This window comes from Myodes glareolus, chromosome 10, assembly GCF_982192425.1.
Source record: "Myodes glareolus chromosome 10, mMyoGla1.1, whole genome shotgun sequence".
In the NCBI taxonomy this organism is placed as follows: Eukaryota; Metazoa; Chordata; class Mammalia; order Rodentia; family Cricetidae; genus Myodes; species Myodes glareolus.
Window position 1 is genome coordinate 75189973 of NC_142035.1, and position 12719 is coordinate 75202691.

General features: G+C 46.1%; 2 long non-coding RNA genes across 3 annotated transcripts; one reads left to right on the top strand and one right to left on the bottom strand.

Annotated features, from left to right (window-relative positions):
* Positions 1 to 271: 271 nt before the first annotated feature.
* Positions 272 to 7056, bottom strand: LOC125406611 (uncharacterized). Of its 2 annotated transcripts, XR_007233964.3 has the most exons (4): positions 6559 to 7056; positions 5661 to 5810; positions 4842 to 5123; positions 272 to 4743 (listed from the first exon to the last, which is right to left on the bottom strand). It is a non-coding gene; the product is annotated as an uncharacterized LOC125406611 (long non-coding RNA). The 2 variants fall into 2 exon arrangements; XR_007233963.3 differs by lacking the exon at positions 5661 to 5810.
* Positions 7057 to 7149: 93 nt separating this feature from the next.
* LOC125406612 (uncharacterized) lies at positions 7150 to 10631 on the top strand. Its single transcript, XR_007233967.3, has 2 exons — positions 7150 to 7235; positions 9119 to 10631. It is a non-coding gene; the product is annotated as an uncharacterized LOC125406612 (long non-coding RNA).
* The last annotated feature ends 2088 nt before the right edge of the window (positions 10632 to 12719 follow it).

The following is a 12719-nucleotide window of genomic DNA, read 5'->3' on the forward strand; positions in this document are numbered from 1 at the left end:
GTAATTGGTGCTGCCAGGAGCAGATGTGTCTCATTGTCATGAAAAGTCTTAAGTTTTTAAAACACTTTAAATGCCATATTCTGAAGGTTTCTGAAAGATTTGAAGAATATCTATCCATCTGAAATACATCTCTGTATATCCAGAAAATCTAACAAACATGACTACAAACTTGACTATTATAGATGATTATCTATTAACCTATATTTTTAATTATACATTACATTTTTAAATGAGCTATACAAACATGATACCTTAATCAAGAGCAGAAATATACATATAACAAAACTGACCTTTAATTTGTATCAATAAACCAAGATCCATACCAAATTATTCATATCTACATCATATCTCCCTTAAAATGTAAACAAACATTTATATACAATATTTGGGAATATGGGCATAGTTTTGTCCATACTTCTTCCTGCTGATTAGGAGCGCTGTTAATCAGGTTTTTTATGGTGAATCCTATGTGCTAGGTTCATCTCAGTCACCAGTTAGGCAAAGTAATTTTTTGAGGATATTCACAGTGACCTTTCAGAAGGTCTTAGTCCATCAAACCACACCAGTCTGGAAGCAGTCCATAGATTCTCATCCTCTGTGGAAACAAGAGAAGAACCTCTTCTCCAAAGTAACGTATTCTTAGACCCAAATTTGGAAGTCATGATACCTTTACAATATACATGCTAGTTTAGCTTAGCAGCCCATACAATGAAATGTCTCTCTGTACTTAGCTCCTTCAAGTCAAAAAATTCAAAGAAAACACAATATACATAATCCAGACTCTCTGTGCATATTTCATCTTTACATGGCTTGTTTTTACTCTATTACTTTTTAATATTTATTTTATTATCTTTACTCCTTTAATCTACATCTGTACTCTGCCTCTTTAAAGACTTTACTTCTTTTTATAACTGTCCATATTTTTTTTCTTCTCTCTCCCAAGCCTATGCACATTTATCTAACACTGTGACCCTTTATCTGGATTTATCTTTATTGCATATCTGTAATTTAAGTGTTCCTTAAAATGCTAAGCACTTAAGAATCTAAGCTGCAACATTACCAGGGTACATATGATACTGCCTGCTTGCAGTGCCCATTCCAACATGGCAGAGCTGCTCGCTGCTTCTGAGAGCCACACACACCACCCCGCTTCCAGGCACACAGCCCGTTCACATTGCCATCAAGCAAGCCTCAGCACGTTGCTCACAAACCCCATCCAAATATTCTGTCTCCTGGAAGAGCCAGAGGTCACACTGGCAGCAAAGCCCAGTAAGCCAGCATTTTAAAATGGCCACAACTTTGTTTTTTCCTTCTGCTACTGCTGAACTAGGAAAACCTCTTATAAGGGAGCTGCAGCATGCTACCAGCAAGCAAAGCCCATTTCGGGAGGCAGGGTGCAGCTAAGCTTTGTTTTATAGTGTCTAGAATTTCTTTTCAAGCCCTCTCAAGTTTTATGTGGATTTAGTTGGCCATGTGGGTGCCAATTTGTAGCAGCAGGCCGCTTGTTTGTCCTGGTCGCTTAGTCCCAAAATAATCACACAGAAACTATATTATTTAAATCACTGCTTGGACCATTAGCTTCTTAATGGCTAACTCTTACATATTAATTTAACCCATTTTTATTAATCTGTGTATCGCCACAAGGCTGTGACTTAACAGGTAAAATTCCCAGCGTCTGTCTCCAGCACCTCTATGACTTCTCCCTCCCTTCTATCCAGTTTTCCCTGCCTACCAAGGTCGGCCTTATCAACAGGCCAAGGCAGTTTCTTTATCGTTAACCAATAAAAGCAACACATAGACAGAAGGACCTCCCTCACCCTCACAGACTGGGCATAGCAACCACAATAGGATAAAGAAGATATAAAGAGGGCTGGAGAGATGGCTCAGTGGTTAAGAGCATTGCCTGCTCTTCCAAAGGCCCTGAGTTCAATTTCTGGAAACCACATGGCGCTCACAACCATCTGTAATAAGGTCTGGTGCCTTCTTCTGGCCTGTAGACATACACACAGACAGAATAGTGTATACATAATAAATAAATAAATATTTTTTAAAAAAGAAGATATAAAGAATCAGACTTTTAATTAGTTAACCATATGCCTTCTAATTAATTGATTGATTTATCATAAGCCTTCCGATTAATTAATTAATTAACTATATGTCCTTATGTGTCCTCAGGTTTGCCCTTAAGGTACTATAATTTTGAAATAGTCTGACCTTTGCAAATGTACCCAAACATGAACTCATAAGGGGTTTTAATGTAACAATGAAAAACTTGAAAGTATATGTTTGGATTAATAAATTCTACAAGCTTTAGGAGATTCTCTGAGGCACACACACATACACACATTCACAGAAACATGTACATAACACACACACGTAAAATAAATGCAACAACAAAAAAAAACTTTAATTGATGTGCAGCCTGGAATGCAGTTCAGGGGCAGAGTGCTTGCACAAAACCCTTGCTTTCATCCCTAGCACCCAAAGAAGAATATTGACATTCAAGACCTAGGAAGACATCAATGACTTATTTCTTTAAAGGATATTGCTGGCGAACCAGTGATGAACTTTTGTGAGTCCCCCACATTACACAGCACAGCTATGGTCTGCCATGAGGGCTCGAAAGTTCTCTAATTCAATAGAGCACTTCCAAGCAATCTCTCTCCTTCTGCAGTAATGTTTTCCTGATTTCAATTACTTGTAACTATTTTTCAACTACTATTCTAAATAGAATAATGAATACACACATAAAGATGTGCTCTTCCATGCTAATATCTAGGGATGGCAGGCAACTTAAAACACTGAGATACAACAAAAAACTGCCACAGTTAAAACAATGAATAGTACCGAGTGTTGATAGGGAAGGGGAATAGGACTCACGTGCATGCACCACTTTGCAAACTGTTTGACCTAAGTTGTAAAATTTGAACATGAACCCCAACTATATGCATGACCCACATATCAGCTTCTCACTGATGCTCAGCCAGAATGTGTGAGCATGTGAACTAATTCAAAGATGCATCAATCAGAATGACTACAAAAAAAATCCTCTATGTCCTTTATTGCTAGATGGATAACCCACATTATATTGATATATAGAATGTGTGTGTGTGTGTGTGTGTGTGTGTGTGTGTGTGTAGTAATAACACTGAATGAGGTACAGCTATGAGGCACAAAGCCAAGTAGAATAACAGATACCATACATTAAAATAAAAATATACACACCACATATTATATGGTTCCATTTATATGAAGTTTAAATAACATTAGAATCTTTGAAAAAGAAGGGAAAATAGTGATTGGACAAGGGTAATGAGGATCCCACTCAGGGCACTGGAAACAATTATATTATTGACCCTTGGGGGAGTCCCATGGTATTTGAGCTATATACTTCATCATCTGTGTGCTTTCTATGCGTATACAACAGACACTGTGATAATTATCACATAGTAAGTTGAAAATGAGCCTCACAAAGTAGCCTAACTTCATTTTCTGAAACTAGGTACCTAACAAACTGGAATTAGCTGTGTTTTATAATTTCACTGGAAGGAAAAAAGTGTCCCTCTGAAAGAAACCTAAATTCCCAGGAGCCTTGAAGTGTTGCATGGACAACAGGCAGAGCCCAGGCCCTGACAGCGGAGCCCGGGCCCTGACAGCGGAGCCCGGGCCCTGACAGCGGAGCCCAGGCTTAGTTGCAAACCACCCAGCAGAAACCTTAGTTGGGAAATTTCTGCCAGGAGCCCAACAAGGCAGAGATGCAGAAGGTGGGCTCCAGTGGCCTGAGGGAACCTGTCCCTCTGCCTGAGGTGAAAACAAACAGGCATTTTGAATTGCACATGCCACCTCCCAGCCCCCACTGAAGGAGGTGTTTGTTTCCAGTGGCCTCATGGAACAGCTAACTGTAAGCTGGGGAGAGGAAATTACACAATGGATGTTGAAATGTGGGCTTGTCGAAAAGCTGTCACTCCAATAATGAATGCCTTGTTTCCTGTTTCTTTTCTTTTCTCTCTCTTTTTTTTCTGTCGAAAGTTAAATGCTGGGCATAATTAGCTAGTAAAAAAGCATGCTTGGCAACAGAACAAAAATAGCACATTTTGGGAGCCCAGGCCAATTAAAATTGTTTATGCAGCCATTTAGCAATATTTTTCTCCGAACTATTATAACCAGGAAATATGCAGCCTGTAAGACTGAAGAAAAATGCCCCCACATTGATCCTTTAACAGCCCGCTGCTCTCAGGGGACTTTCCGGTAAGAATGAGCACTTCCATCCCCCAGAGCTCCCTAGGTCTCCTCCGGATCCCGGGAACAGCATCCTTCACTCTGCAGCAGGCACTGTTGATGAGGTCCTGCAACCTGTTAATGTTAGGATTAGCCAAGCTCCCCGATGTGAGAGGCCAGCGGTTATGGATTTAGCCGCCTAATGCAGCCATCTCACTGATGCTGCTGCTACCGTCAGACCGAGTGGGTGAGACATTTCTGTTAATAGCCAAACACCTAATAATGTGTTAGAACTCTGCAAAACTGCCCTCAGGCAACTTGGTAGCAACTCTGTCATCTCTGGTCATTCATCCCTCTCCTCACCACCAGGTCCCTGAAAATCTTTCATCTTCGGGGCTCAGGTTCGATCTCTTCTGTCAAAACCTGCCTTCCCATCCTCCATTTACAGTAGTGTACAGGGCTGACGTCAGCGACTCCAGCTGCTGGCTAGAGATGAAACTTTGATTGTGGAACTCCAGATGTTATCTAGTGGGGTCAAGGAGTACAGTGAGCAGTTTGGAAACAGAGATCTTGACACCCCTACAATGTTACTCAGGGGAAATACTTGGTTTTACTTAGCTTACCTTATTAGCCTAAATGGCTAAACTGTTTTGTCTGACAGAGAGAGAGAGAGATTTCTGGAGATCTTCACAAGGCTCTAGCCATTGTCCCAAAAGCTCTGGCGTGCCTCTGCCAGGGTCCTGCCTGCCGCTCACAGACGGCTTCGTGGCTCCGTGGATTGTGGCAAAGGGCTCACCTGGGAGAGTGGCTCTTTCCAGTCTCTGTCATCACTGGGTTGGACAGAGTCAAACAGCCTGCTGCTTCCTTCTTGCCCATCCTCTGTTCATTTTTACATTCATTCACTTCTATGAGAAAAGTAATATATGAATCAGAAATAATATATTAGCTTGATATTAAGGTCTCTCCTTGGCTTCCCTGCAGCATCCTGGACTCGTCTTTTCTCTGACTGCCCCTTTTCTGAGTTTTTCAGGACACCTGGGTACAGAAGCACAGGTTGTAGCTCCCTGCCTTGTGCTTTGCACTGACTTCATCCCCTGCCTCTGTCCCTTTGTCTCTATGTACGCAAATCTCTTCCAATAAGAACAGCGTGTATACCGCTTTTTACCCAGGAGGACATCTCTGGTGGCAATGGTCTCCGAGCCATCTGCACACCAAAGGCAGGTTCTCCAGCCTGCACACGGCCTCTAGACAAGAACGGCTTCTGCGCCACAGGGCTACGGAGCTCACATTCTTGTGGAGAGAAGCAGCCTAGGGCCAACCTCTCGCCCTAGCCCATGGAAAGCCCTAGTCAGGACTAAATGAAGCTCCTGGCCACTGTCCCACCGCTGGATCTCTACAGGCATTTCCTGCCCACCCCCAGTTTCCTCTCCTCCAGGCCCCACCTTTTGAATCATGAAATTCTCCCACTGGCTCCTCTTTTCTTGTTCTCCCCTCCACTCCAAACAAGCATCAGTGCTTCAGATAAGGACACCCTGGGAGGTCCTTTCAGCTCCACTAGTCCCAAAAGCCACACCAAGAGACTTCATTTGGTTCTATAAGGAGATATGGACAGCAGGTGTAACCCTTTACAATTAGCCTTGACTGGCCTCCCAGCATTCATTCATTCATTCATTCATTCATTCAGAAAATGTTTTCTGAGCCAATTCAAATGTCAGGCTCAGCGCCCCCACGAAGCCAGCGGAGACCAGACCCCAGCCTTTGTTCTCCTAATACAAGGATCTGGAAGTCTAGAAGGATTAAGGTATCCTATATGGATGCCATTCTGTCTGTTTCCCAGTATCTGTCCAGAAGTAAGGCCCACAATGCTCTTCTCCAGCATCTCAGGAGACATCTTCTGTATGTCCTCCAATTTGTCAGAAACCTCACATTGTTCCCATTAGCTGGTAAAATTAGCAGCCTTCATTTAAACAGGCAAACAAAAAGTTCTGGTGATAACACTGGGAAGGGTTTCCCAGAGGTTTCAAAGTGTCACTGAGGTCACACCCCCAGCCTTTCTCCAAGCACGGATGCCACTAGCTGTCACTCCGTGAACTGGTCTGTATCCAGTGCCAGGCACTTTCCATGGCTTCTAGAGCTTATTTCTCACACAATCCTAATAGAGAAGTCTAAAGGCCTGGGGGCTCTGATTTACCACACACTAGGCATTAATTAGCCCTGTAGCTTCCCTAGATGTCTGCCTGGCCAGTGAACGTTTCTTTTTTTCCTGGCCCACCACATCCTCTCCTCTTCCAGAATGGACAGTCACGTATCTTAGATATATAGTCTAGCTAGCTGGCTCACCTCTGTTAGCCAAGCAGGAAGCAGGTAACCTAGACGAGACCCACACGATGTCTTCGCTGTATGGCTTCTAGCAGCTTGGCTAGTGATCATCTCGTCCCACAGTTGAGTTCCAGACAGGCTTTGTCTTGTGATTCCCTTTGCATCTGTCCCTACAGTTGAAGACTGGTGCTTGCCATCAACAGGCCACCATGAAGGCCTGCCACCCGGTGCTCACAAACGTAAAATTCCCCTTCTCCTTGAAAGTTCCAAAGAGAGAAAGCTGATGCTGTCTGGAACTTGCGAACTCCCCTCGGCACTTTGTGAGAGAAGGAAAGACTCTGGAGTCAGGGCCATAGACCGTGCAACGCTGAAGAAAGGAACTGCCTGACAAAAAGCAAAGGCGCCAAATGAATGCTTCCGAGGAGCAGAGTTGCCCGAGCACTACTGATTCGGGCCCACTCATGGTTCAGGCTGGGCGCTGCCGGGACAGCTACGCCTCGCTCAGCGCAGAACGCTCACCCTATCAGGGCCGTTTTCTGATGTCAGCAGGGAAATGGGCGACTATCAGGGAGCACCTTATCAGGACCCCGAGCTCAGTGTCATGTGGGAGATGTGACAATCAGCAGGATGGAAGCCATGCATGAGGCAGTGTTGTTCCCTTCCAGGTGCCATAGAAATTAGCAGAAAGCTTCCATGGGGTGAGTGCCTGGACACATGCTGCTGCTGTTTCCTCTAACCCGGGAGAACTCCCCCTTGATCCTTGCTACCTTGTTTTGCTGTACACAGAGCTATTTGCTGGTGTCTGTTTACAGTGCCTCTGCCACAGCTGAAGAGCAATAGCAACCCTCTCATTTGAATGGTACTCTCAACACTGCGGTCAGGGGCCCAAGCTTTGGGGACTGGAATGTCTAGGGCAGACGTAAATAGGACAGGTACTGTCTACACCTTTGAAGCCTTCAAGCTGGTGAACGTTGAATGAAAGTGGGAGGGGCTATTTTGAAGAAATTCTCACACAGGTCTTCTCACTTCTCCTCCTTCCCAAACACACATGATGGCAGAGATGTGGCCTGCTAGCTGGAAAGCCCATTTCCTGCCCTTCAAGAGTTCTCTGTAGCACCTCAGAAAAACTCCTTGCCAAGTCTAGAAAGTAGGTTCAGTAATTGAGAACACTTGCTACCCTTGTAGAGGACCTGGGGTCCGTTCCCATCACCCACATGGTGGCTCACAACTATCTGTACTTCCAGGGAAGCCAGAGCCTTCTTCTGACCACTGCTACCAGGCATGCGTGTGGTATATGCAGGCAAACATTCATACACATAAGATAAAATAAGTCTTTTTTTTTCCATCTTTAAAAAAAAAGTCCTTTGTCTCTCAGGATTTGTTTTTCTGAGCTATGAAATGAGGAATCACTAGACGTTCTCACAGTCAGCCCAGGCTCTCTAAGAAGCACAGACCGAGAGCAGACTGAGCATGCAAGACTGTACTGAGGGAAGTACATAGGAAGTTGAGGACGTGTCAGAACCTGATGGTCTGACTTGAGTCAAGCGGAGAGACGGAAGTAGGCGCAAAGAAGCCCGAGAAAGGTTTAGGACGGGCATCAAGAGACCTTAAGTCAAAGTCAGCCACGCAAAGCATCCAAGGCCTCTTTCTGTGCCGTCATCTGGGCTCAGCAGTGGGATGTGGCTGGGGTAATGACAACGGTGGGTGGTTATCATCTGTTGGAGAGAGCTGCAGTAAGAATGCCTTTGGCCATAGCGGTTTCTCTGCAACCCAAATGTTCAGATGCTCAACCGTCAGCCTATCCCAGAACCGTAGCAGTCCCAGAAGGTCTAGCTGATGACACCCAGCGAGCTGACCTCCTCGCTGGCCCCTGTGTGGCAGCTGCTCTCAGCCACTCCCTCGTGGTGGAGTTAGCAGGATGTGTTCATGTGACACTTAGGGATCAAATGCTTCCTGTCTCTCCTATTTTTGGCCTGGCTTTGGTCTTCAGAGGAGGGAAGTCAGGGGCTTTACTTCCCTGCTGACATCTTTGTTTGAAGTAAGGCCAAACGACAGAGGTCCCAACCTGATCCCATCTTCTTGCCCTTCCTGGAGTAAAATAAATCAGCCAGCAGCAGCTCCACGTACGTGCCCACACGTAGGAAGCAATATACCTTTGACTTATAGACAGATCTAGGCTCTGGAAAGCCTGGGTTCTGGTTTCTGCCCTACCACTTCCTAATGAGTAAAGGACCTTAACTCTCTTCTCTCTAAAGTGAGGACAAAACACCCCCCCCAGAGTTATTATAAGATAAGGCACATGAAGTCTTCTCACAGTGTGACACATGTTGCGTCTCAGTTAATGACCCTTATTAGTGATGGTGCTGCCATCACTAACGGAAGGCCTCTTAGCACAGTCGTGGTTACCGCCGTGAGTGTTATCTGAAACCCTGAGGTCTCAGACAGGTCTCCTGTCTTCAGGAAGTGCGTAGACTAGGAAAAGGACACCAAAGAAAGCCGTTCTGACAGTAGTTGCCTGGACTGGGGGCGGCTGGAGAAGTCTGTCTCATTCATTTCTGATTTCTGCACAACCCCTTCTCAGGTCCGCAGCCCTGGTCTCCCAGGCCCAGCAGCACCGTCCAGACCCAGCCTGACACAATGTGCAGAGTGGAGAGTTCAGGCTGATGGCAACAGTCTAGGCCCTGACGGAACCGAAAGAAGAATGCAGTTTGAGAGGGTGACAGGTCTTTAGGGCCTTGGCAGAGCACACTCAGCGACTGAACTTGACCAGGAGGGCAATAGGATGCCCTCAATGTGCTTCGAGTAGGAGAGAAGCATCATTAAATCTGCCTGATGGCTTTGGCTTAGTTGACCAGGGTTAGCCTGCTGTCATGGTCCCTGGGTTGGAAAAACGCAGGGAAAGTTCTGGAACTGCCCCTTTACAACTCTGGCCTGCTCAAACTTTTCCTGACCTGTTGGGGCTGAACAAAGGACCCTGAGGCCAGCTGGAGAGGAGCCCTGCTGATTGCTCACGGGTCCCTTCCCGAGAGGACCAACTGGTATGCTTTCTCCTGATAGCATTGGCTCCTTTCAAGCAATAGAACTTCCTGTCTGATGGGGGGTCATTTTGGCACCTCCATGGAGAAAATGCCTTTAATAAGCCTGTTTCAGCCTCTGACAGCAGTCACGTTTGCTTACCCATCAACCGTTAGCACTGGGTTAAAGAAGGGTGACTGAAGTTGCTGGCATCCAGAAGGGTGTCTCGAAATCTATCTGATGAAAGACGACAGGGGTCAAAGGGAACCTTACCCTAGGGAATCTAGGACCCCTACCCTAACCTCCAAAGTGGCTCCAGAGCTGCTGGCTCTTCAGATCCCCACCCTGAGAATCTGGCACCAGAGGCCTCTGAGGAACACCGAAAGGTTTGGTCCACTGTGGAAAGTATGACCTGCCTCAGGTCAAACGGTTGGCCTGGAGGAAGAGGTAATCAGGATTCGTCAGAGTAAAAGCCGCCCTTTTACCGCACCCTGGAAAGTTGAAACTGGAAAATCCACATCCAAATGAGCATTCCTACCCGACACCATCAGCCACCATGAGTAAAACGGTCTGCTAGCCGCTGGAATATCCCTAACTCCTTGCTGCTATGTTTAAGAGAAGACCAAAAGGACGATGACATCCCGCCAACACATGGCCAGACACTCTTTCAAATACCGGGCAAATGCTAAATCGTGGTGTTCTCCCAGCAACATGGTCCTGCTGTTATTTCTACTTCTTGTCAGATGCCACACAACCATGTCCACAGAAGAGCCCAATCCAGACTCTGGGTTTGTAACTATCTCTAAAACTCATGTTTCCCTATCTGTCGCCTCCCTGTTTCAAGCCCTGGTACTGTCCATACCTTTTCTGGAGGTTTCTCTGATCCTGTCAGCTCCTAGAAGGCAGCAACCATCATCTGGCTTATCTACGCCTCCTCAGCACCTAGCTGATCCCCGGAATATTTACTGTATAAATGCTCCCGGGTATGGAACACTACTCGAAGACTCTGATTGTCCTCCATTGACGTCTTCCCCATCCCCTGTTACAATCACTTGTAACACGACCTTTCTCACACTTTGTTTGCTTGTTCTTTATTTATTTGTTTTAGACACAAAGTCTCACTTGACCCAGTGTGGCCTTGAACTCACTGTGTAGCCAAGGATGACCTTGAATTCCTGATCCTCCTTCCTCCACCTCCTGAGTGCTGGGATTACAGGCCTGTGCCAGCAGTCCTGGCTCACAAGTGACTGTTACGTCCCAGAAGAGGCTGTCAATCCTGTGGCCTTCCTGCATCTCACCCTGTGCCCACTTTCTTTCATCCCGGATGTGATGGGCAAAATTGCAGCTCCCTCAAAGTGTCCTGTCCCCAGAATATACAGTATCGCATGACAGTGGGGGTGTAACATTTACAGGTGGAGCTATTGAGCTATTGGTGAGGTGGGCAATCAGGATTACCCACACAGACCTGATACAATCTCAGTGGTCCTTCAACGCAATGGTTATAGTCCAACCTGAAGATGCCTGCCAGGCTGGTTTGGAAAATAGAAGAAGTGGGCCCCGGGCAATCTTAAGATTGTCTCCTGAGACTCCAGAGGCACGTGGCTCTCTTGACACCATGACACTATGCCCAGGAGACCCACTGTAGGCCTCCATCCTCAGAACTGGAGGAGAGTAAGTTTGTGTGTTTTAAGCCACTAAGTTTGTGGTTGTCTGTTAGGGCAGCCATCATTTTTTTTAATATACATAATGCACTAGGGACTGGAGAGCTGGCTCAGCAGCTGAGAACATTGGCTGCTCTTCCAGAGAACAAACCGGAGTTTGACATCCAGCATCCGCAAGGCAGGTCACAATTGTCTGTAATTCTAGTCCCAGGAGATCATACTTCCTCTTCTGACTTCCACGGGCAGCATACATGAATGTGCTACACAGGCATTCATGCAGGTAAAATACTCATACACATAAAATATTTTTAAATGTACTAGGTACACAGTGGTGAATAAAATATATATGGTCTCTATTTTACAGAGTTTGGGGTCAGCAAGAGTGTCAATGGGTAGAGGCACCCGCTGAGAAGCCCAGCAGCCTGAGTTTGATCCCCAGAACCCACAGGATTGAAAGAAAGAACAAACTCCTGCAATTAGTCCTCTGCCGTCCCATGTACACTATGACGCATGCACACCCCCACACATACAACACACATACAAAAATACATACATACATACATACACAAAGCTAACTTATTCGTCAGCCTTATATCAGCTTGACACACGCTAGAGTCATTTGGGAAGAGGGAACCTTAAGTGAGAAAAATGCCTCTGTAAGATTTGCCTATCCACATGGCCGTGGTGCCTTTTCTTGACTAATGATGGATGTACGAGGGCCCAGCTCACTGCAGGTGGTCCTGGGTGCTAAAAGAAAGCAGACTGAGCAAGCTATGGGGAGTAAACCAGTAAGCAGCCTCCCTTCATGGCCTCTGCATCAGCTCCTGCCTCCAGGTTCCTGATCTGAGTCCCTGCCTTGACCTTTCTCCATGAACTGTGACCAGAGAAAGGTAAAGGAAATAAACTCATTTCTCCCCAGTTGCTTTTGGTCAGTGTGTTATTACAGCTGTAGCCCATAAAAGAAAGAGAAAAAAGAAAAGAAGGAAGGAAATGTAAACAGAAACAATGGGCTGGAACCCCCAGTGTGTGGGGGAATGCATTTGGTCGGACAAACAGTGTCTGAATTGTTTCAGGTCTCACGAGTCCTTCTGGGGCAGTGGGAGAACTCCTCTATGTGGGACCAAGAGCCTGTCAATGGGCCTCCCTAACTTCCCTCACTAAGTGGCTACCGTTTATTGACGATTTGCTGTATGTATGACTAGACCAAGCGTTTTGCATAGGTATCTAATTTCATCCTGGCCACAGGACTCTGAGAAGGATATTTTTATCCCCATTTACCAGATGAAGAAATCAAGGCTCTGCTAGGAAAAGTGACATGCAACTACTGACAGATGTGAACCCAAGGCAAGCAGACTCTGGAGCCCACCGGGCTGTCACCCTTACCCCCTGTTATGTCCTCTGCTGGGTGCCACAGAGCACTGCTACCCGGCCCGGCACGCTCCACCCGAGGCCCCTCAGAAAGCAACTGAGGGGGGCCCACTCACACCAGTTCCGGTAAAAAGGGCA